Raw genomic sequence first — 24000 nt, 5'->3', positions numbered from 1 at the left:
AAGAGGAGACCTTACAGCACCTGAAAGATGGCATAACTGCTTTTCTTTTGTGACATTTTACACCTCGGGAGCATTTTAAATGCTCTTTATCTGGGGCACCTAGGTGGTTCAGATGAGTAGGCATCTGTCTTTGGCTCAGTTGACGGCCCCAGGGTCCAAGGATGGAGCCCCTTATAGGCTTCCCTGCTTAGCAGACCCTGGGGCCGTGAGTCTGCTTCTTCCTCTCCCTCTTCCTCTCCCCCTGCTTATGTGTTCACTGTCTCATGCTCTCTCTCTCTCAGATAAATAAATGAAATCTTAAAAATAAATAAATAAACGCTATTTATTCGAAGGTCACAAAAAGTCAGTTCCTAAGTCCAACATAACCTCACACATATTCTGTCAAGCTCATAAAAGACAATTTTTTAGTATGTGTCCTTGTGAACTTGAAAAATGGTGAGGACTTTATATATGAATATCTGTGTCTGGTTCCCTTTGAATATCTAGGCTAGGAGTACCATTTGAAGTCAAGTTATTAAAGCCCCTTTAGATCTAGTACATCAGTTTACGGAAACTTTCGATCCTGACTGCAAACTGTTTGATTATCTCTGCTTGAGCCCAGCCCAGTAATTTTTCTGAGAAGAGCTCCAAGGTTCAGAGAAGGTGACTTGTCCAAAAATCAAGAGCCAATACCTGGCCAGGCCTAGAACCTAGTCCTTTCCACTGTACCTCTGTCTCTGTCCTTCTTGATGTCCTACATGATCATGAATCCAGAATATGGGAGCAATGGCACAATGTAATTACAATAACCCTAACTATGAAACACAACTTTTGCAATGCACAAATTCAAGGGGTTATAATAAGATCTAAAATGCAGGATAGAAATAAGCCTCAAGATCAGTAACACTTATCGACTGGTGATGTTTAGTATTTTCACAATATTTTTAAGCAAATTACTATGCTTCTGAAAGCCATATTTAGGGGCCAACAGAGGTAGAAAAATGTAGCCACCTAAATATGGTATCATTTGGTAAACAAGACTTAAAAGAAAACCAAGAACTTCAATGTTCCTACTCAGCTGTTCAGAGCTTTCTCCTTCTATGTAAGTGTGCTCATTAGAATTTGAAAAACATGGAAACTAGTTTTTGGGTTAAATCCAGTTTACTTTTGGCAAATAGGGCAGATCATGCCTCTGTCATACTTTTGGACTGGTTCCTGTGAACATGGTGTTAAACCAGAAGACTGTGAGAAACCATGGTTCTTTGATTACTGGAATCTGATTAAATTTTTATTAAGCCCACTGTAGTTGTTAGATGTAGATCACTGCATACAATGGACCATTACAAGATTCTTGGTAGAGCTGTCAATCCCTGGTTAGAACATCCCCAGCTGCACCCGAACACCTCAGCACTTCTGCAGCCCAAGGTAACCAATGTGCCTGGTGTCTGAAGTCCAAGCCGATCGACAATCACCAAATCCTTCTAACACTGAGAAGCCCCCTTCTGGTTTTATTTGCACAGAGAGCATCACCACACTGGGGTTGCCATGGGTACTGAGTGACCTGGTACCAAGGGCTCTGAGGCTCTCTGAATTCAAAACCCACAACCCACATTAAGTAGGTGTCTCCTGTTTTCTTCCATGACATCGTCCCCAATTGTCAGGGATGTGGTAAGGTTACTAAAGCCTTGCCATTACGTTTAAGTTTTTAAGACTTCAGTTAGGCATGTTGCAGGAATACGAAGACCATAAAGTGGGCCGATATTTGTTGGAAAGACAGTGGGAGGTGAGGACCACAGGAGACCAGCATCAGACTAAGAACAGGGAAAGACCAGATTTCATTCTGAGCGCAATGGAGAGCTGATGCTATGTGTTGCTGGAAAGCTACGAAGAGCAGTATCTTAACAAGACTGGTGGGGCGAAGCAGCTCGAACACACTGCAAAGTTTATGGCTAAGCTGAGTCTTAAACCCTGAATTAACAACTTCTGGCAGGAGAAAGAAGAGGAGGGGGAAAGATTGCAAAGACAAAGAAAAATAGCAAAGAGAGAAAAGACTGTTGAGATGGAAGAAACATGCATAAAGACATGCCATTTTCGTGGTGTTTTGGGGGAGGCCATAAGGGATTGGGAGTTGCTCAAGCCTAAAACGAGAGAGAGGACAGGAAATATCTGAGACCAGGAAAATGGGCAAGTGCCAGAAACACTGGTGTTACGATCATGACTACCGAGATCTAGAAAAAACTTTGCATTAGATGCGCTAAGATTCTGTATTTTATTGGACTATGCTTGCGGCCAAGGGCTGACAATCTTATGCAACTTGCTTTCCCTCTCAGCATCTAGATATTCCATAAATACTTGTGGCTTGAGGACCATTAAGTAAACCTTCCTGACAGTTTCTGCTTCTTGCTGCCAAATATATCACCAGGGTTTTCACAAAGTCAGGGAGATCAAGAATACTTGTAGGCGCTGATAATTGCTGTTTAGAATTCGTGGTGAAACAATGTTCAAAGGGGCCCATCGCCTCCCGTATTTCTGGCCTATGAAATTAACAAGGCGTCCAATTTGTTAAGATGATTTTTCTTGCTTGAGTGATGCTTTATTACCTTACCTGAAGTGCAAAGCACTTCCTTAGGGAAGAAGAGTTCATAGGAAATAATAATAATGCACATCTAAGAGCATTATCATTTTCAAAATGTTTTTATATATATAATGTTTTACCCTCACGGCGGCTCTCTGAGTTTGGTGAGATCGGCATTATCATTTTTACATAACTTTTATGAAAAGTGAGGGCCAGAGAGGTCATACAGCTAACAGTCTTAGAAATGAGGTCTTCGAGGCTCATATTTTTGTCACTGTGTGCTTTCCAACAACTTAAAAATGCATCATAATTTTATTATTCAGAGAGAAAGGGGGCAATCAGTTTGCTCTAAGCTAATCTCTTGTGTAAAACATCTGCGTTTGTTCTTTCATCCCTTTTCCGAACAAATATGAACCCAGAGCCTACTACGTACCAGATATTTTCTCGTCACTGGGACTGTAACTAAAACAAAAATCCCTGACTTCATGCTGTTTACCTTCTAGCAGGAGAAAGACAATAATCAAGTAAATTACACAGACCGTTAGATGATAACAAGTATCATGGGGACTAATAAAGCAAGGAAGGAAGATGGAGGGAAGGGTGAGTTTTTAATAGAACGATCATGAGAGGGATTGCCAAGACAACGGAATTTGAGCAAAGGTCTAAGGAAAGTAATGCAGGGAGCCAGATGGCTCTCTGGGAGGGCAATTCTGGGCAGGTAGACAGCAACTGCCAAAGCCCTGATGTGGTACAATGTCTGGCTTAGTAGAGAATCACAAGAGGTTCTGCATGGCTGGGGCCGAGAGGAGGGAAGACAGCATGAAGATGCAGGGGGCGTCAGTGATGTGTGTGTTGGGGCTAAGGAAGCCACTGGAGGCTTTTGAAGCAGAAGAATAACATCATCTGTTTTACCTGTTACAAAGATTATTCTGTCTGCTAGGGAAAAAAATAGATGATATGGAAAGGTGGTAATGACAGATATAGCATGACTCATAAGGAGATGGTTGCAAAAATCCAGGCAAGAGACGTCATCAGCAGAGTCTGGGGTGGTAGCAGAGGACGTGAGAAGTGGTTGCGTTGAGAACATATTTTGAAAGTGGGGACAGAAGAACTTGCCAAAGGATTAAATGTAGGTTGTGAGATATTTGCAAATGACATATCAGATAAAGGGCTAGTATCCAAAATCTACAAAGAACTCATTCAACTCAACACCCAAAGAACAAATAATCCAATCACGAAATGGCCAGAAGACATGAACAGACATTTCTGCAAAGAAGACACCCAAATGGCCAACAGACACATGAAAAAGTGTTTAATACCACTCAGCATCAGGGAAATACAAATCAAAACCACAGTGAGATACTACCTCACACCAGTCAGAATGGCTAAAATTAACCAGTCAGGAGATGACAGATGTTGGCGAGGATGTGGAGAAAGGGGAACCCTCCTACACTGTTGGTGGGAATGCAAGCTGGTGCAGCCACTCTGGAAAATAGCATGGAAGTTCCTCAAAAAGTTGAAAATAGAGCTACCCTACGACCCAGCAATTGCACTATAGATACAAATTTACCCCAGAGATACAATTGTAGGGATCTGAAGGGGCACATACACCCAAATGTTTATAGCAGCAATGTCCATAATAGCCAAACTATGGAAAGAGCCCAGATGTCCAACAGAGGAATGGATAAAGAAGATGTGGTATATACATACACACACACACACACACAAACACACACACAGTGGAATACTATGCAGCCATCAAAAAAGCCCCCAGAAATCTTGCCATTTGCAACAACGTGGATGGAACTAGTAGATATTATGCTAAGTGAAATAAGTCAATCTGAAAAAGACAATTATCATATGATCTCACTGATATGAGGAATTTGAGAAACAAGACAGAGGATCGTAGGGGAAGGGAGGGAAAAAATGAAACAAGATGAAACCAGAGAGGGAGATAAATCATAAGAGACTCTTAATCTTAAGAAACAAACTGGGGATTGCTGGGAGGTGGGGGATCAAGGGATGGGGTGACTGGGGGATAAACATTGGAGAGGGTAAGGGCTATGGCGAGTGCTGTGAATTGTGTAAGCCTGATGAATCATAGACCTGGACCCCCGAAACAAATACATTCTATGTTAGTAAAATATGTAGGTTGTGAGAGATTAATGTTTCTGTTGCGTCCCCACTATGTGCCAGGACCTTGGTTAAGTGATGGGGACACGACGACACATGTCTGTAGACAGACAGGGTTCTCATCTTCTCGAGGAGCCCCCTCCTCACAATGGTGCTTATAAGTGGCTTATAAGATGCTTATAAGTGGCCATACCAATCCAAATGGCCTCCCGAGTCTCATCGTTTCCCACTGACCACGTTCTCGCTGGGTCTGAGCATGTCAAGTATTCCCTGGGCCTCAATTTCCTCATAGGGGGTTGATCAAACAAGAAAACTACTAAACACATCTGTCAGTGTCTGTATACAGAATCCTGTGATGTCACCCAACACATCCCTGGACCATGAGCAGGCGTGGTCTCCGTTGCACCCCCATCTACCATAGCTCCAGAAGGTGCTGTTTTATTTCATTCCTTTGACCTTTGTCTCATCTGGCTTCTGTTCCTATCAGGTATCCAGCAGTAATTTTTGTTCTTTCCTCTCCCCTTACAACGGCTTTGAACCTCCACGGCTACGTCTTCCTGCAGGTTCTGTGCTGAAAAGGGGGAGGATGGTTAGAGGGAGACCCATGGTTACTTCCTACACGGTCCTTTTGTTTCTTCCAGGGGCTGGGAGGGTTTTTCTGGAGATGCTTAGAAATGTTTGTTTGTGTGTGGGAGGAGGTTGTTATTACTTTAAAAAGCAAAACTCTTCCACGCACTGTGTAACCCTTGCCAGAGGAAGTCACAATCTGGCTGCCTCCCTTCTAGAAAAAAGCTCTACGCCGCCGCCATTCCTTGAGCCGTGGCCAGAGTCAGCATGTGGCAGTGGCCTAAGGCCAGGAGGGCTCTGCTACTGGCAGGGAGGCCGGCGACAGGCTGAGGGCTCAGAATCCTCTCATCACACTTTTTCAGGGAACCTGGTCCAAGTTCATTTCCCTGGTTCATGCATTCCATTACAGTCCATGCCAGCAAATACCAGATAAAATGGAGATTGGCAAATACACAAAAACTATAGGCGTGTGTTCTCACAACTGGGTTCAGTAAATGACCAGGGGAGGCCGGGTCCTGGGAGCTTTCCACGCACACAGAGAGGTGGTCAAGCCTTTGCGATTAGGGAGCAGGATGAAGGCCGGTAACCTGTCTGCCAGGTGGAGGAAGGGAAAGGGGGAGCTTTAGGAGGTCCTTTGTCGAAAAGCAGCTAGCTTTGACCCGCCTAGTTCTTCTTAGAGTAACTCCCGCTTTCCCCGAGAAGGTCCGGGATGCAAATGGCACGAGTCAGACCCAGACAACCCTTCAACCTGTCCACAGCCCCTCCTGCGGCTGGGAAGTGGAATGACGAGTCCACCTGGCCCTGTGAAAACAAAGAGGTCCTTCTCTTCGCCTGGAGCTTTATGGGTTGGCAGCTCCGGAAAAGCCTCCCTTTGATCTTGAGCTTTGAAGGGATCAAACAAGCTGCTTTAATGGGTGGGAATGCGGCTCTGAAAATCCTATCTTTTGTCAGTAAAGTATTTCTCCTTCTCCTCCTGGGGCAGGTGCAATGACAGGATCCAGTCTGCTTTCCAGGCTCTGAGCCAGATGTTCCTTCTTGCAGCAAGTAGAACAAAGAAGTGAAAGTGAGATCAGGCAGCAAGTGACAAGGCCTTGCCCACAAATGAGCTCTGCTGGGTTTGGGAGTTAGTTCTTGATGTGCTCCTTCCTGAAACCCCCCTTTAAGTACGCTGCATTTTACAAAGGCCAGAAATCAGCTACTCTGGTGTTAACTGTGCTGATCGTGACTTCTCAGAGCTTTTAGATTTTGTTTGGAAGAGGGCTCACCTTTAAGCAATAGGATTTGGGCTAACCTCCTTTGATTTATGAGATATGTTTCAAACCCCTTTCAACCCAGGATTCCAGACTCCTTCCGAATGCCAAAACAGCCTTTAAATAACCACTTGTATTCCCTCAGCCTATGCTGCTACTATGACAGCAGAAATAGAAAAAGAAAAATTGGATCACCGTTTATTTCTCGAGGACCATTCCAGCATGACTCTAAGGACACGCTGTTAAAATCCTACATCGGATAAATATTTAATACATTTCTCAAGCTCACCTGAAATGAGCAAATTCAGCACACTCTCTAATTTCTGGATATATGTGTCACTGTTTCCTTATAAATGTTTTCCAGAAACTGCCTTAAAATACCTGGAGGGAAGAGATGCTGGTGATTTATGCCTCTGCATGATTCTGTAACTGTTCAAGCTGGCAGCTGAAGCTTTCTTGGTGATTCCTTTATTTCATTAAGCATCCTTTGGACCTGGGTCTCCCAGAGAACGCTAGGCAAATCCCTAGTCCCGGGAGATGCAGCTCCTGGAAGAGAGCTCCATAGTCCAAGGACTGAGACAAGGAGGTGACTACCAGCTTCTCCTTGAAATTCTCTCTAGGTATCAAATTGGAAGTCTCTTAGGAGAAATGTGCTCAGTATCTTTTAATCCATATATCCCTAAATTATCTGACTGGGGAAAATACTCTCCTTATCATGATGACTATCTTGTGCGGCTAACTCTCAGGGGAACCCACTCCTAGATACTCTACTTTAGAGCGTGATCATAGGATATACCTGGTGGACTTTCTTAACAAGTTTTCCTCGCCCTTTCTCAGGGATCTGAGTAGGCAGATCTGGAGAGGGCCCTGGGAACCTCATTTGTGACAAGGACCCTACGTGGTTCTTATTGATGAGGTAAGTTTCAGCAATTTTACCCTTTCAACTCCCTGCCCTCCCCCCCAAAAATATATACCAGTTATGGAAGCATACCACTAAACATGCAGGCCCCCTAAGGTAGGATTGTTGATTTCTTCTCAGAATACAAAGGCGAGATAAGTAGGAAGTGTCACTGTAGCTCCAGTTGAGGCTTAGGGGGCGCCTGGGTGGCTCAGTTGTTAAGCATCTGCGCTAGGCTCAAGTCAGGATCCCAGGGTCTTGGCATTGAGCCCCGCCTCAGGCTCCCTGCTCAGCGGGGAGCCTGCTTCTCCCTCTCCCACTCCTCCTGCATGTGTTCCCTCTCTCACTGTGTCTCTCTTTGTCAAATAAATACATAAATAATCTTTAAAAAGAAAAAGAAAAAAAAGTTGAGGCATATAGTACCAGACCTCTAAGGATAAGGAGTCCATCACCGACGAGTGTAGGAAGTGATACAGGACGGTGGTTAGGCAAGCAGCCGTGGAACTGAGCCACCTGGTCTGGGATCCTGGCTCTAACACTCTCCATGTTCCAAGCCTCAAGTTCCTCACCCATAAAATTCAGAGATGGTAAAAATGAGAGTACTCCCCCGTACAAAGTGTTACAGAGACACGGATAAATCGCTACAGGCTTTCCGTGCTCCAAGAATAGCTACTATTTTTAAGCCAAGGTCTTAGGAGTCATGAAAACACCTGGAAGGAGGGAAAAGAGAGAGTAGGGAAGAAGGCGTGTCTTTGGGTCCCCAGAGCACGCGTCTGCCAGAGGCTCTTCAGAATAAAACCCAGAAGGGGAGACGGGGTGATCTGCTTGTCATCTTAACCTGAGCAGTTCTCAGCAGCTCCTGGGCTCCTGCGGTGGGAGAAGGTTGGCATTTCTGGAAGCCTGCCCTGGTTCCTGTGCTTTGAAACCTTCTAAGCTGCTGGTCATGGGCAGCCAGGTCTGTCCCCCTCCACGTCCCCAGCGACCCAAGGCAAGGCGGCAGCAAAAGGGTTACAGCCGTGTTTTTGAACAAATAAGAACTGCCAGGGCTTGGTGCTGATATGAAATTATAATCAACGCATTGGCGGATTGGTAGTATTTATCATGTTGTTAGCATTGTAAATTTGTCCCATTGTAGATAGGAGTCACACAGCTTGGGGCCCTATACCTTCACCTATTGTTTTCCCTGTGTTATGATAAATTTCCAGCAACACTTGATTAAAACTGCCAATTTGTTGGGAATAAAAAGAATCTCTCGACACCACCAAGACTAATTACGTTGTCCTTGCCAAAGGGGTAGTTGAATAATTGCAAGCGATTACTGTACAGGCCTGGCGCTTTTCACGTCAGTAGCAAAGCAATGAAGATTGATTCCCTTTAATTAATCATTCAAAAATAGCCCCCTTGTAGCATTCCCCAAATAGGAGGGAGCATGTTCCTACATCTTTCTTCCAAAAGGCGCCTGGATGCAATTGGTTCCCTGATGAGCTATCAAAATGTGTGTGCCTGTCCGAGATAGAAGGACCTTCTCTGTAATTGATTGTGGATCCTATTCTCGGGATTCTCTATACCCAGCCCTGAACTCTCTTTGTAATCTTAACAGCCAGGGAGCACATTTACATAGCTTTCATTAATTGTCCTCTGGCTTCTCATTAGAAAGGGAGGCAACAGCTCTTATCTGATCCAATCTAGGCTTCATTTTGCATTTCTACTAACCTGATCTATTGAGCCCAGGAATTCCCAGCTGTTTGGTATGGAGGATCAAAGTCTCCTTAGGACAATGCCTTATTCCAAGGTGGTGATAGATACCTTTATATATTCTTGGCATTATCTGTTTCTTGTTTGTTACAACAATATCCAAATTCAGCTTTATCTCTGCTTGGACTACACTAACGTCTTCTTTCTCAATTCAAGGCTTTACGTGTTAAGATACTGTAAATCAGGATGTTCAGAAGTTGCCTGCTCTTTCCAGCGTGAGGCACAGTCTTGGCTCCAGAAGAGAGTCAATCTCCTGCAAGAGTTGTCCTGGATTTTCTCACGCGATGCCACAGACGGAGAAATGCCCTTCTTCCAGATTGGGAAATGAAATTGTCCTCCAGGAAATGTCCACTTAAGACACATCTCTACTTTCCACATCCTGCTCTCATCCACTGTTCCTTTGTCTTTCGTTTTCAAAAGATACTATACTGATAATTTTTTTTTGATCTAAGCTCGTGTTCAACTTTGGAAGTCACTAGAGGCCCTTCGGCTCAGGTCATGATCCCAGGGTCCTGGGATCAAGCCCCGCATCCGGCTTTCTGCTCAGTGGGGAGCCTGCTTCCTCCTCTCTCTCTGTCTGCCTCTCTGCCTGCTTGTGATCTCTGTCTGTCAAATAAATAAATAAAATCTTTAAGAAAAAAAAAAAAAAACCCACTTGACCGGAAGTCACTAGAGGACCAAGAAAGGTACTCGGCTCCTCTGTTTTCGCTCTGCACCTTCCTCTCGAAAGCTCCTTCTCCTTTGCCGCCTCCTCCCTGCCCACATGGACTCATGCCCCAAAGCCCTTCCCCGGTCATCATTCAAGGCTTAGCGCATCCAGCAGGGACAAAGGATGACAAGAAAAGGGAGATAAGGGCACATGGGGATCATAGCAGTCTCTGTTCGGTGTGTACCTGGGTGCCCATCATGGTTATTTTCTTTCTTTACATTTAAAGATGTGCTGTTAAAACCAGCGGTAAGACTTAAATGGCTGAATGTGGCTTGTGTGGGGGTGTCCTTTATTTATTATTTATTTATTTATTTATTTATTTATTTAAGAGAAGCAGAGAGAGAACAAGATGGAGGGACAGAAGGAGAGAGAGAGAAAAAAATTTTACAGCAAGCTCCACGCTGAACTTGAACTCATGACCCTGAGCCAAATGCAAGAACTGGACACTTAGCAAACAAGTCACCCAGGCATCCCAAGGGTTGCCCCAAGGATCCTCAAAGAGCACCCTTTCCAACAGGTAGGGATGAGAAACTGTACTACAGTCTCTGCAATTCACAGAATCCCGACTCTGGCCCTGGACACACCAGCCCTTGAACTTCAATTTCCCTCACTGGACATGCAAAAATGGCAACAACTATAGGATTGTTGTAAGAGCACAAAGTCATACAAACCAAGCCCTGGACACCACAGAGATTAGGATTTAAAGACAGTGTACCGGAAAATGGTGACTCCCAAGGACGGTGCCTGCCACCATGTTTTCCAGGCCTCAGCCTTTGGAGTTTTGAAAAACAAAAACAAAACCAAAAACTTCGTTAATCAGATGTTCTTCATTTTCCTTTGAGGAATTTAATTTTACATTGAGGTCAGTCAAGAATAAAATAACATGGGGTGCCTGGGTGGCTCAGTGGGTTAAGTGTTTGCCTTCGGCTCAGGTCATGATCTCAGGGTCCTGGGATTGAGCCCGGTATCGGATTCTCTGCTCAGCTGGGAGCCTACTTCCCCCCCACCCCCGCGCCTGCCTCTCTGCTTGCTTGTGATAGATAAATAAATGAATCTTTTAAAATAAATAAATAAATAAAATAACGTAAGAGAAGCATCCCCTGAGGCTCCGAGCTTCTCTTCCATCGCTCATCACGCGCTCACACATCACTATTAGATCCAGAGAGCAGAGCTGGAGGACGAGATACAGACAGGAGACACTTGAATAATGCAAGGGCTAGGGTTACACCCTCCGACACAGTGAAATATCCATGTATCACTTTTGACACACCCCAAAAACTTAACTAGTAATAGCCTACTGTTGCCCAGAAGCCTTACCACCAATAAAGAGTCGATGAACACCTATTTTGTATGTTGTATTATTATATATTGTACTCTTAAAGTAAGCCAGGGAAAAGAGGATGTTGTTAAGAAAAAATGTAAGGAAAATACATACACAGTACTGTATTTATTAAAAAAAAAAATCACTTGTAAGTGGACCCATGCCATTCATAGCTATGTTGTTCAAGGGTCAACCGTGTATATAATGAATAGCTGAGAACAGGCAAATTTTAATCCTTGTGGCTCTGAGCTCATGGGGAGATGGGTGGACCACTAGAACACTCCAGAAACTCCTGGAAGAAAGCTTCTGTTGACCTGCTCCATCTTGGAGAAACCTGGTAGTGACAAAAAGAAGCCTACACGATGGGCCTCAGCTCTCGAACCCAGTACCTTGGATGGGATTTAGCAGTGCCAGCTGCCTCGTGAGACCATCACACCCATCGTCTCCATACAATGGGATCCTTCCCTTGACAGATGTTTCTTCCTTGATACCATACATTAATAATGATCCCATTTTAATCTGTATTATTTGGAGGTGCCACTAAAATGCAAATTCTCGTTCAGTAGTTCTGAGGTAGGGCCCAAGATTCTGCATTTCAAAAGAATTTCAAAGGAGTGCTGATGCTGTTCACCTTTGGGCCATCATCTGACAGTTGAGAGTCTCCACACATCACTGTCTTACAGGCACCATGTCAACGTCCAGCTTAGACCTCAGTCTCAGATCAGTGTTAGCTATGTGATCCCTCCATCTTCTTAATGGGTTTAGAAGAGTGAATATATCTTCTTCTCTCATATATGTAATTCCTGTACATTGTGATATGGTTATAATACCAATAATCCACGAATTTCTCCCATAACCTAGACTCCTAACCACCAGGTGGTAAATGGGAAGGGTAGAGAGAGATGTGGCTCCTAAGACAGTGAGAGTTTTCTCCCCAACCTTTCCCTTCCCTAGCCATCACTGGTATCACACTGAGTATAAGGCTCCCCCCCAACCCCAAACTAGTACCTTCTCTCTATTGCCCAATTGTATTCTGGGCCCCCACCAAAAAAAAATGAAGGTGGTCTTTAAAAGTATAAAAGCAGTAGACCCATAAGGGAGGGCCCAGATACAAGAATCACAATAGAAGGTCAAACATCATAAAATAATTTTAAATTAAGCTAATAATGTTCCTGAAACTCATTGTAATAGTTGGCAAGGGCTAGGTGGACCAGAGACTAGGTGGACCACACAAAAGAAATGTATTTTCTCAGAGTTCTGGAAGCCAGAAGGCAACCATCATGGTCTCAGCAACACTGGTTTCTTCTGAGACCTCTCTCCTTGGCTTGTAGGGGACTGTCTTCCCCAGATGGCCCCTCCCCTAGGTCTATCTGTATCCCTATTTCCTCTAAGGACCTCAGTCAGTTTGGACTAAGGCCCACCCCCCTATGACCTCATTCTATCTTAATCACTTTGTAAAGGCCTTATCTCCAAATATGGTCACATTCTGAAGCACTGGGAGTTAGCACTTCAACATAGGAATTTTGAGGGAACACAACTGAGCCCATAAAACTACTGTTTAGTCCCCACTGGTTCCACAACCAACACACTGAGAACCTGGCCATGGAACTGTCCTTTCAAAGGCATATGCTGGCTTAGAGCAGCGGAGTTAGAACCCCTAGAGCAGCACATGGATTCCCTTAGGTCCCCCAAATAAAACAGGGGCAACATCAAGATGTGAATAAAAGCTTTCATATTTGCACATTTCTGGAAGAATAGCTCTTGTCTCTCCAAGAGAGCCTTGGGTCAGGCAGAGTAGGTACAGACAGGCTGAACTTGAGATCTAACCACTCGGGGCTCCCCTGCAGCCCAAGAGGTAGCAGGACTCCCATGCAGATACGGCAGAGCCAAAGGGACAGGCTGAAGACCGTCTTCCCTCTGTCTTCACTGGGTTTTTATAGATACAACCTCAATGGAAGCCATTTTTACGCATGCTGGTATTTTTACTGAAGAAATGCAAAAACTCTCTCTCTTACTCTCCCCCCCACCCCCCACCGCCTTCCTGTCTCTCTGTCTCTCAGGCACACACATACACACCCCTGCAACCGCATACACTATCAGGAACCAACAGCCCTTTGCCTCTAAGGAGCACACCAGCGTGTGCCTGCCTGCATTACCATATTTTTAAGTCCTGAGATATCAACCGCGGGTAATCAACATTCTGGAGTCATCTCAAATTCTGTGCTCTTCTCCAAAACAGCATCAGCCTTGAAGGTGTGCGTTAGGCGGCGTCAAGTTTCTTTTGATTTGTCAGTCACTCTCACCCCTAGGTCTCCTCCTGCCTTTCCGCTTGCAAGGTTTCCGCCACCTGCAAGGTCTGGACAATGCTGTGTCATGCTATCAAGGAAAATAAAGTACTTTCCAGCTTCCCAAATTGTCTCTTCTGGGAGGCTATTTATCAGAAGGCGCAATACAAAAGAGAGGAAGTGCTGTAGGTAGATATTATAAATTCCATTGGGGTTTCAGAAGTTGAACCATCTATTTTATTCTAGCAGGAGATGTTTTCTATATATCTGCTGATTGCACATTCATTCTTTAATCTTTATACATGAAAAGCTAAAAGGAGAAAGCCATGGACTAAAATTTTCTCCGTAAATTGTTGAACATTTGCAACAGATATAGAAAATCACAGTGTGAAAGCTGTGAGAGCCGTGGAAAAATAAATTGGAGGCACCACAGGAAATGAAGGTTTTACATAAGGACAAGGAGCCAGCCAGAGTTTTCAAGTCCATTTGGTAATAAAGGACATTATGAGCCACATAAAGCCCTCTTTGGGAAATTTACATTTTGATGGATAATACGCTTATAACAATTAGTATGAAATGTTTCTAGTTTACCCACGATTACCCACGACGTGTTTCTAATAGATAGTACACATGCGTCTTTCGTCTTTCGCAGAATGTAACTGCTAATATTTGAAGTGCAGGTAATTCCTTGGTTCTCATTTAAAACACCATAATGCTCTCCTTGCTCCAGGCAGGCGAAAATAAAATCTCAATTAAAATAAAAGCAGGCATGGTTCCAGTTAAGCAATGATCATTTAGAGAATTAATGCAATAAAGCTTTTCCCGTAAAGTGCCTAGTCAGCATGGTGTGGGAGCCATAACGCCAGGCTGGGACCCCCCAGGCCCCCAGATCCAGAACGGTTTCGCTTTCACCAGGTTGTTTAATTTCGGATACCTCACTCAACCTCTCTGGGCGGCAGCTTCATCATTAAAACACGAAACAGTTGTGCCTGTCATCTCTCGGGCCTCATCCAGCTTTGAAAGGCTGAGCTCTGGGATCTAAACAACCCATCGAAATCCTTGCAACGTGGAGAAATACGTCTCCAAGGGGCTTGGCTTCATTTTCATCTCAACTCCGGGCTTACAAAAAAACACGACAGTGACCGGGTTCTGAGATCACAGATGGGCCGCTGAGAAGACCACCCGTGTGGTCTTCAGCACTTTGCCTAAGACAGCATTCTAGGAAAAAAGAAAAGACAAGAAATAAAAAAACTCCTAGGCATAGCCTTCTTAATGTCCATGGTGCTTGACCCCCTGCTGGGGGAACCTGACTTTGGGACTTGGAGAGGACGGGGAGCTCCACCTCTGTGTGTCTAGTGCTGTTCTAAGTACCCGAGATGAGGACAGTAAATGAAATAGAAAAAAAAAACTGCTGTGGCAGCGACCTCTAGTTGGAACATCTACTTGGAATACTCATCTTATTTGGAAGTCCCAAGTAGTCAGATACAACTCTTCTAGGGCTACCTTCGTTTTCTAACGTACAGAACGTAGATGTTTCAAGACACCGTGATCTGTGGTCACGGGGCCTCGGAAAATGCAGAGCTGTCCGCTTTCTCGGACACCTGAGCTTCATAAATCCACACCCCTGCCTCCCTGTGCTCCTGGCCCACTTTGCCCTACTCCCACATCTCCAGGTTTAAGAGGCCTTTTCCATGTTGGCAATGAGCTAGAAACTCTAAGGCAGAAGGAAATGGATCCTTCTGGTATATGTTTTGGCTCTGCTGCTGCTGCCTTGTCCCCATGTCTTGTTCCATTTCTTCCCTCCCCCATCAGTTTCCCATCCAACATCTCATTTCAATCCACTGCCAGTCTCTGAGAGGGAAAGGGAGCCCAAAGCTTCAGGAATCAATGAAAATGCGCAATAAATACTTAGCTTTCTAGGTCTGTCAGTTTATCTTCGTGTGTGGGGAGGAGGATGGGGAGGGGAATATCCATGCAAAGCACTGACAGGACCGTTAGAGCAGGAAAAAGAACTAGGAAAAGAATGAATGTCATCACGAAACTAACTGCCCATCAACATGAGGGGAAAAGAAAGGCCTTCAAAACTAGGCAAACGGTCATCGGGTGTTCCTGTCCATGACCTAACAATGTTAAGAAAAACTGTAGTGTTAGAGAAAGAAAGCTGGACCAACTATTACGATGCTGGAGCATTTACCTAAGCTCTTATGTCCTGAGTCCTCGCCCAGCCTTAGCTTCTACTTCTAGAAATGGAAAAAAAAAAAAAAAAAAATTGGGTTATACTGGTTTTCAACCATGGTTGCATAATAAAAGGACCTGAGAATGTATTTTTAAAAACACTGATGCATACACCTCACCCAGACCAATTAAATCAAAATCCTTGGAAGGAGGGCCCAGCCAACAGAAAAATGGACTGCTCCCCAAGACTCAAATGTCTCGGCAAAGCTGAGAACCACTGGCTTCAAAGAGCCATCAAAAGAACATCTGCGTAGCCAACAGTAAACTAATGTTGGTTAAACCAAACTCAATGAGCTCAAAGTTTCTCATAATAACATTTTCCATTCTTATTATCTTTTCTAGTGACTCCCATTTTGCTATACAACCTCTCTGAGCTTAAATAGCTTTTCAGTTTTCCCTAAAACATCAGAGTTCCAACAGAACTGAAACCAAACCGAACCCGGCCAAAACAAAATATCACTTTCTAATTTGGGGGTATGCAAGTGTCACTGTAAAGAAATGAATCAATAAGCCATAAGAGGAATCTAGAATAAATGATCAGAGACCTGAATATAAAAAATATAAAAATATAAGAAGTACAGAAATTCTGCATTTTGAAACTGGCAAAAGATGTATGGACCTGCATGAGATATAAAGCGCTATTTTCCTTACTACATAAAATGTTCTCACAATCTAATACATAAAATAAATAACCTAAGAGACAAATAAAAGCAGGATGTGAACAAACCACATAAGAAAGACAAAGTGAAGCGTGGATAAGCACTAAATAGTTGAAGCTTGGTAATCTCTTTTCTTAGAGAGCCTTTTCCAAAGAATATAATGTGTATTAATAAGACAGGATTTTTTTTTTTTTAAGATTTTATTTATTTGTTTGACAGACAGAGATCACAAGCAGGCAGAGAGGCAGACAGAGAGAGGAGGAAGCCGGCTCCCCGCTGAGCAGAGAGCCCGATGTGGGGCTCGATCCCAGGACCCCGAGATCACGACCTGGGCCAAAGGCAGAAGCTTAACCCACTGAGCCACCCAGGCGCCCCAAGACAGAATTGTTATCTAACAAATATGAGGGACTAAATTTTTTTAATCTTCCAAGAAATAATCAAACAACATACCAACTGCCAGGGTCTCCAGTCTTGGTCTTATATAATCAGAACAACATTCTTACTAAAGCAATCACTCCCCAATGATTGCAAATACACAGTATGTGCATGCTTGCTTCTTACACATCTTTAAGAACCTCAAACACTTGTTCCATGTGGTCCTTAACCATGTAATCTAGTTTTTTCAAATACTTAGGAAAATAAAGAATTGAAGGTTGAAGTTTTCTGCATGAAGAGACAGAGCAGGCAGAGGGAAGTGAAGTCAGATCTCAAAATGACACATCTGCAGGGAAACAGATCAGACACATGGACTTAGGGGCAAGGACCAAGTGACGGCGGGGGACGGTCTCCTGAAAAATCCCTATGAGGTACATAACAATCATCAGTGCTGTCTTCATCTGCAGATCTTTCTGGACTAGGAGAGCCTCACGGCTCCCAGAAGACAAGAATCAAGATTTATAAATCATAAAATTAGAACGGTACTGAACATGTTCATGAAAAACGAATCTGGGTGGGGGAAAGGGAGAGGAAGAAGTCCTCACATAATATATGTGCCTGCAAAAAAGAAAATATAGTTGCAAACATCTCACTGAAGCTACAAGGGAAAAAAATGCATCCACTGAATTAAGTTTAAATAAAATTAATAACTTTGGTTTCTAGTTGTTGTTTCCTTATCTATGGCTTTGTTTTGTTGGGTATATAAGCAATTTGCTTATATTTCTTTTACCTTAAAAAGTTTTAGACTTGCCTGCCATGGATTTCTCTACTCAACAGGCTTTCTTAGATAGCTGGCAAGGCAAACCAGCCTTCTCCAGGAAGCTTACCGACCTCACACTACTTCCAGGTCCATTCCAGGACTTAGATTTCTATGGTTAGAAGAGAAACCCCTTCTCAGTCTTTCAGACCTATCAAATCTCATGGATTCATACTATATATTTTTCTCCTAACCACAAACTGATGCTAGACAAACTGAGACCAGTATTCTACCTTGAGATACTGACAGAGAGGTCAGGAAGCATTGCTGAGTAGCATGGAGAAAGGATCCTCTCCAATAACCATCTCCTTATTTAACAGTTTAAATATGTTGGGAGAATGGGACACCTGGGTGGCTCAGTTGGTTAAACAGCTGCCTTTGGCTCAGGTCATGATCCCAGGGTCCTGGGAGCGAGTCCCACGTCGGGCTCCTTGCTCGGCAGGGAGCCTGCTTCTCCCTCTGCCTCTGCCTGCCACTCTGTCTGCCTGTGCTCCCAGGCGTGCGCTCTCTCTCTCTCTAACAAATAAATAAATAAAATCTTAAAATAAATAAATAAATAAATGAAGATGTTGGGAGTTTTCAGTTTAAAAAAAAAATGGCTTAACTGATAATATGATAGATGCTAGACAGAACAATAGACAGCTAGACAGATGATAGATGGATACAGACAATGGTGAGCCTTGGCTCCCCAGTTACCACCCATAACCCCTGCTGGTAAAACAGAGCTGAGTTTCTTGCTGACCACAGCCAATCAGTAGGCAGCCTCAATAGGACGGAGTGAGAATCGCGATGTAACAGTTTAGGACTAGGGTGCAAGAAGGAAATATTTATCTTCTACTCTCTTAAGCGGAGTGACGGAGCCTGTGAATTAAACTAACAAAAGACAGAGCAACAGGAGAAAAATGTTTATTTGTTTGCACATGGAAGCAGATGGGAGAATAACTAACTCACTAAATAATTAGTTAAAGGCTTCTGTACCTAACTGAGTAGGGGAAAGGGGAAAGGGAGAAAAGGCTTCCAGTGGGAAAAGACTCAGGGGGTTTCAGGAAAACAATAGGGAGATAAGAAAGTTTGTGATAATGGTTATCTATATGGTAAGAGAGGTCTTTCTTTCTTCTTCAGGGCCATAAAATTCCCCCAGAGAAGGAATTTGGATTAGTTTTATTCACATTCTCCTTTCTGGGAGTAAATCTGCTCAAAAGAAGGAATTTATGGCTGCCTTATTTTCTAGAAGTTGCTGCTTTTAGTTAGATAAGGGAAGCTCTAAGATGGCTTCTCTCTGCTTCTGTTGAGTCTCAATTACTTTCCGCTCAGAATCATTCTTATGCCAAAACGGCATGTTTGTGTGGCATATTTTGATCTCCTTCAAGTGGAAACAGAAAGGCAAGGAATTCAAGGAATCTGGGGACTTTGTAAACTGTTGATCCTCTCCAGTGAAGAGTTAATGAGTCTTTCTGGAAAGTTCCTAAAATGAACAATCAAATTATCTGCCTGTGAAAGATTCTCCTGGAAGAGTAGTTATGCTACTAAAGACAATAGAGAATAAAGTCCTGTTAATATAAGCTCTGTGGGGTTAGGTAGTTTAAGTCGTTTGTGTTTGTGTGTGTTTGTTTGCGTGTGTGTAGCTGAGATGCAGGGGACACTCAGCAAGTGTTTTCTCTTCTCCCCAGATCTGTCAACAGTCAGAGCAGACAACTTAAAAATTGCCGACTATTATATATTAGTCTGGATAAATATCAAAATGTTGATCTTGAATTCAAGACTTTTCACCTTGTCTCTGCTACCGCCCAACAGATTTTTCTGCTAACCTGGAACACTCAAGTCCTCGCTCCCTGCAATTTTCATTTACCTCTTCCTCATATGTAAGCCATTTTTTATGTCAATTATCACCAAAGAGTTGTCATTAAACAAGTATGGGCAAGGCCAAGTAAAGTGATATTTGGCAAATTTCTTTACTAAAGGACTTCTGAGGGCCTTTTGGTATTTTTTAAAGGTAAGTTTATAGTATAATACATTCACCACATCGATTTGATCACGAAGCACTTTTTTGATGCCCATATCCTAGAACTAAAGCTCTAAGAAATCTCTAAAGAAACACTTCTACTCCAGCCTTTCCATGGAGACCCAGCTCAGGTACCTCCCCAGTGGGGTGTTCCTCCATTGCCTTGTGAGACAGGGGATGTGAGACAGACCAATGAGTCACAAGGATTTCCTCCCAGTGGTAGCTATAGTTTTTATTTCAAATTTAAGTTTTGACTAATATTAGGAAAACAAAGTAGTTTTCTTGCTGCCTAATAAAGGATTATGGATACTCTAGACCAGAACTGAAGAGAGCAATCAGAAAGGTCTGGGTATTCCATGAGCTCTTGAATGAGTGTCTGGTAGTTACTAGAATATACGGTGAGAACTACAGAGTCGAGTCTAGGGACTGCTCCATGCATTAATACCGACGGATGCTGCACACACAACAACCACAACAGCCATCAGATCAAAGTTGACTGTACTGAAAAGGAAAGCATGCCAACACACCAAGAAATCAAGTATCAGCCGCAAATACCCACCATTCATCTTCCTATTCTCTTCATTTCTTTAAAAGAGTATTGCCTCGGGGTGCCTGGGTGGCTCGGTTGGTGAAGGCCTCTACCTTTGGCTCGGGTCATGATCTCAGGGTCCTGAGATGGAGCCCCACATGGGACTCCCTGCTGAGCGGGGAGCCTGCTTCCCCCCTCCTCTCTCTCTGCCTGCCACTCTGTCTGTCAAATAAATCTTAAAAAAAAAATATATATATATATATATATATATATATATATATATATACATTGCCTCCCTTTCTCCCCCTTCCCCCTTCCCTGCCTTTGTCCCTCCTTCTCTCCCTTCCTTCCTCAAGAAGGCATTAGGCAAGCCTGAACAAGGAGGTCACCAGGGTGAGCAGGCCTGAACCTGGACTGGGGTGGACAGGAGGAGGGAAGAGCAGGAAATGGCCTCAGAGAAGGGCAGACTGACCAACTGAACATTGGAATATTAAAACAACGAGGGCCAGGATTCTATTGGGAAGGGAAGATACAAGCATGGAAAGGAGGAAGCTACGATGAATCTTGTGATGTTGGCTTGGAATTGAAGGCACTGACGTCGATTCAAGATTTTCTATGTAAAAAAGATGGATAAATATAAAACAGACTTGAAAACATACACATACATGTATTTATGTGTGCATACCTGGATGGAGACAGCAACTCTTTCCACTGAAAGAGAAAAGGAGCTCTGACTATCCAGTGGCCCAAACCTTGGTTTCCAAAGACCACCCTAAATGTGCCAGAGCCCATTGGAAAAAAAGATGATGGCTGTAGCACAGATGGTTGTCCTACAAAGGAGCCTAGAATATCACATGTTTCTGAATCGTAAGGAAATGCTCCAAAAATAATGAAGTCATACCAAGAAGACACAGAAGCAAGCTTGAAGGAGCTTCCACTGGCCAAAGAGAGGCATCCAGATAAATAATAATGGGAATGGATTCCAATCCACTAAAAAGTAGAAATAAGAAATGTAAGAAACTATGTGTCAACAATGATATAAATAAGTAAGTGAAAAGATACTTAAATAAGAGGACAGAACTCTTCCTTATAACACAAAGCTACCTAATAAGAATACATTCTAAATATAAAGGGAAAACCATCTTTGGACAACCAAGAGGGTAAAAACTAACAGAGGCAAGAAACTTCCAAGGAGGTTAAAAACTAGTGAGGAAATGTGGAGTGAGAAACAGAATTTTCTCCGGTCTCCAAGTACCCCACATTTTCTTTAAAAAAGTAACTCAGAGTGGAAAATCCTGGCGGCTGATACATAAATCAAATGCCAACATCACCCCCACCACCACCAGTGTGAAGAAGGGACATTGTGGGCCACCCAGTAAAATGGAATAAAAAGAGCACAGTCTCTGTAAAACCTCAACTAAGGATATATTACCATGATACCATCAACAGGAAACACAGAACAATCCCCAAGCAAGAGAGAGCCTTAAAACAACTGACCTAGAATCTTCAATAAAGGATTAACCTCAAAACAAACAAACAAAAACAAAAACAAAAAACCAAAGACATCACGAAGAACTCTTCCATATCAAAGAGATTCCAGGAGGGTGACAACTAGGACCAAGCCATGATCCTGAAGTAGAGTCTTTGTCGCTACTAAGACATTGCTGGAGCCAGATGGCAGAATTTGAATCTGATCTCTGGACACAGGGTCTGCAGAAGTTCTATCTACTGTTCTTGCAACTTTCCTGTCATTTGAAAGCATGTTCCATTTCTCTCCCGGATTAGAGTTCATTTATGTGTTGTCTTCTGGTCCGGTTCATCAGCTGCAGGACTTCAGGGTCCACAGCTGGCTCAGTCTGCGAGCCTTCCACAGTGCCTGGAGCATGAGAAAACTTCACCACTGTCGGTGGAAGACAGGCGGGGAGGGAGAGCAAGGGAGGGAAGCCAGAAGTAGACATGTTACCTTCTCTGCCAGACAGTTCAGTTGGGCTAGGTTCCTAGCTGACACTGGACTCGATAATGATGGTGGAAAATTCTATCCTTGCTTTACTTAAAGTGTCTCTGGAGGAAAGAAAAATCACTGAAGTGTGTTTTTGGACCAGCTTGTCATTAAGCTGGAAAAAGCTATTTTGTTGCCTTAATTAGTTTTATTGTTTTGACATTTTAGCTTTTTAAAGGCTTTGTGCTGGAATTCAAGTGCGGTATTTCATTGCCATGGAGCCTATTTTAATGAATGATTATTATACAAATGAACCTGCTAATAGGATCCTTTTTTCCAGAAAACAAACAAAATCCACACAGAAATGCTCAAGGGCATCCACTTTATATTAAACCTGTTTGTTGCCGTCTTTCCTTGAAAACAAAACAAGACCAAAAAAAAAAAAAAGTAAAGAAAGAACACCCAAAAAACTTGGTTCTGCTAGAAAAATCTAAATGAAATTACGGTACATTGACACATTATTAATGCCAAGTATTTAACAACAGGACTCCTCGACCTTGTTTTTCTTTCCTCAGATTAGAAAAGTAAGAGAGCAATGCATTCACCTAGGAGCCTCAGTTGGTTCAGAGCTACCTTTTAAGGACGCGAATCTTCCCTCCCTCACCTCTCTCTTTTCCGCGTGTGTGTGTCATCTGCCCATGGTGTCCACGCCTTGAATCAGAGCTGCCAGCCCCATCAAACCCAAGATCTCACTCCTCAAAGAGTGCCCCACCCATTTGCTCATCAACAATGAGAGCATTTGTCGGAGCCAAACCTCCCGGGACCTCAGTGAACATGGCGTTACCACTTCCTAGGGGGTGTTGTGGCATATTACCCAGCAGGCTCCCAGTTACGAGAGCATGGTAAACAATTAGACCTCATTTCCATTTTACAATTAGGTTTCACTTACATTTTGCTGTGATTTCTACACGCATCAAAGGCTTTATTCCACATCTTTACTCAATCCACAAGCCGTGAATTGAAGCATCCCATATTTTTGACATGTTATTCCACACGCTAAATGTCGGTCGTCTCCATTTGGTTGAACAAAGGCTAAGAATTATACAAGAGTGTGCCCAAATTGAAATGAAATGACTCTGAAATCTAAAAGCTAAGCTAAATCATTTACAGCAGCTTCGTAAAAGCCTGAGAGATGAAATGCAAATTTCCTCTGGTGTTAAATAAAATATGTTTAACTCGTGTCATGGATTCTAAAGGTCTCCCTGGATAGATTTCTGAAGGTCTGTCAGTTTATTAGCGCACAGATGATATCCATCAATTGGAAATCAATACTTACTACTGAGTTCTAATTATAAATTATTGGGAAAATGCAGGTGGTAAATAGGCAGGGCATTGCTTGCTAATAGTTTGAAATAAAATTGGTTTGATTTCTAGTATGTGAGTTGAGGAAGAAATTTTTTTTTCTGCACATGCATTTGCTTTTAATCCCAATTTTTTTTTTTTTTTCTTCAAGGTTTGGCTGCCAGAGGAACAGTTTCTCTCTATGGATTGTTGCATTTTAAATTCTAGGACACAGTGCTCTACAAATCCAGTATGATGATGTTCATAGGGAAATAACATACATTTACATTTTATTGGTACAAATAGGAAGGAGTTTCTCTGTCTCTTTTCTTTCCTTTTCACGGTCACTTGATTCCCAAATATACAACAGTGTGCAGACATTAGCCTTTTAAAACATTTCTATATAGAATTTCAACTGCTTTTCTTTTTCAAAGTTCCTCATTCCACATTTATGCCTATATAATAAAGCCAGCCTCCTTCCTTCTCATTAAAGTATATAAAAGAATTTTACACTCAGCAAAATAAGCTGAAACTTCACATAGGAAAAAAAAAAAAAAGAGGTTATTTTTCACATGGGCTGTCTTGCTTCCCCACTAAATTCTGCCACTGATGTTCTTTACGATGTACTTAT

Source organism: Mustela nigripes, chromosome 12 (assembly GCF_022355385.1).
Source record: "Mustela nigripes isolate SB6536 chromosome 12, MUSNIG.SB6536, whole genome shotgun sequence".
Lineage (NCBI taxonomy): Eukaryota > Metazoa > Chordata > Mammalia > Carnivora > Mustelidae > Mustela > Mustela nigripes.
This window is presented reverse-complemented; position numbering follows the sequence as displayed.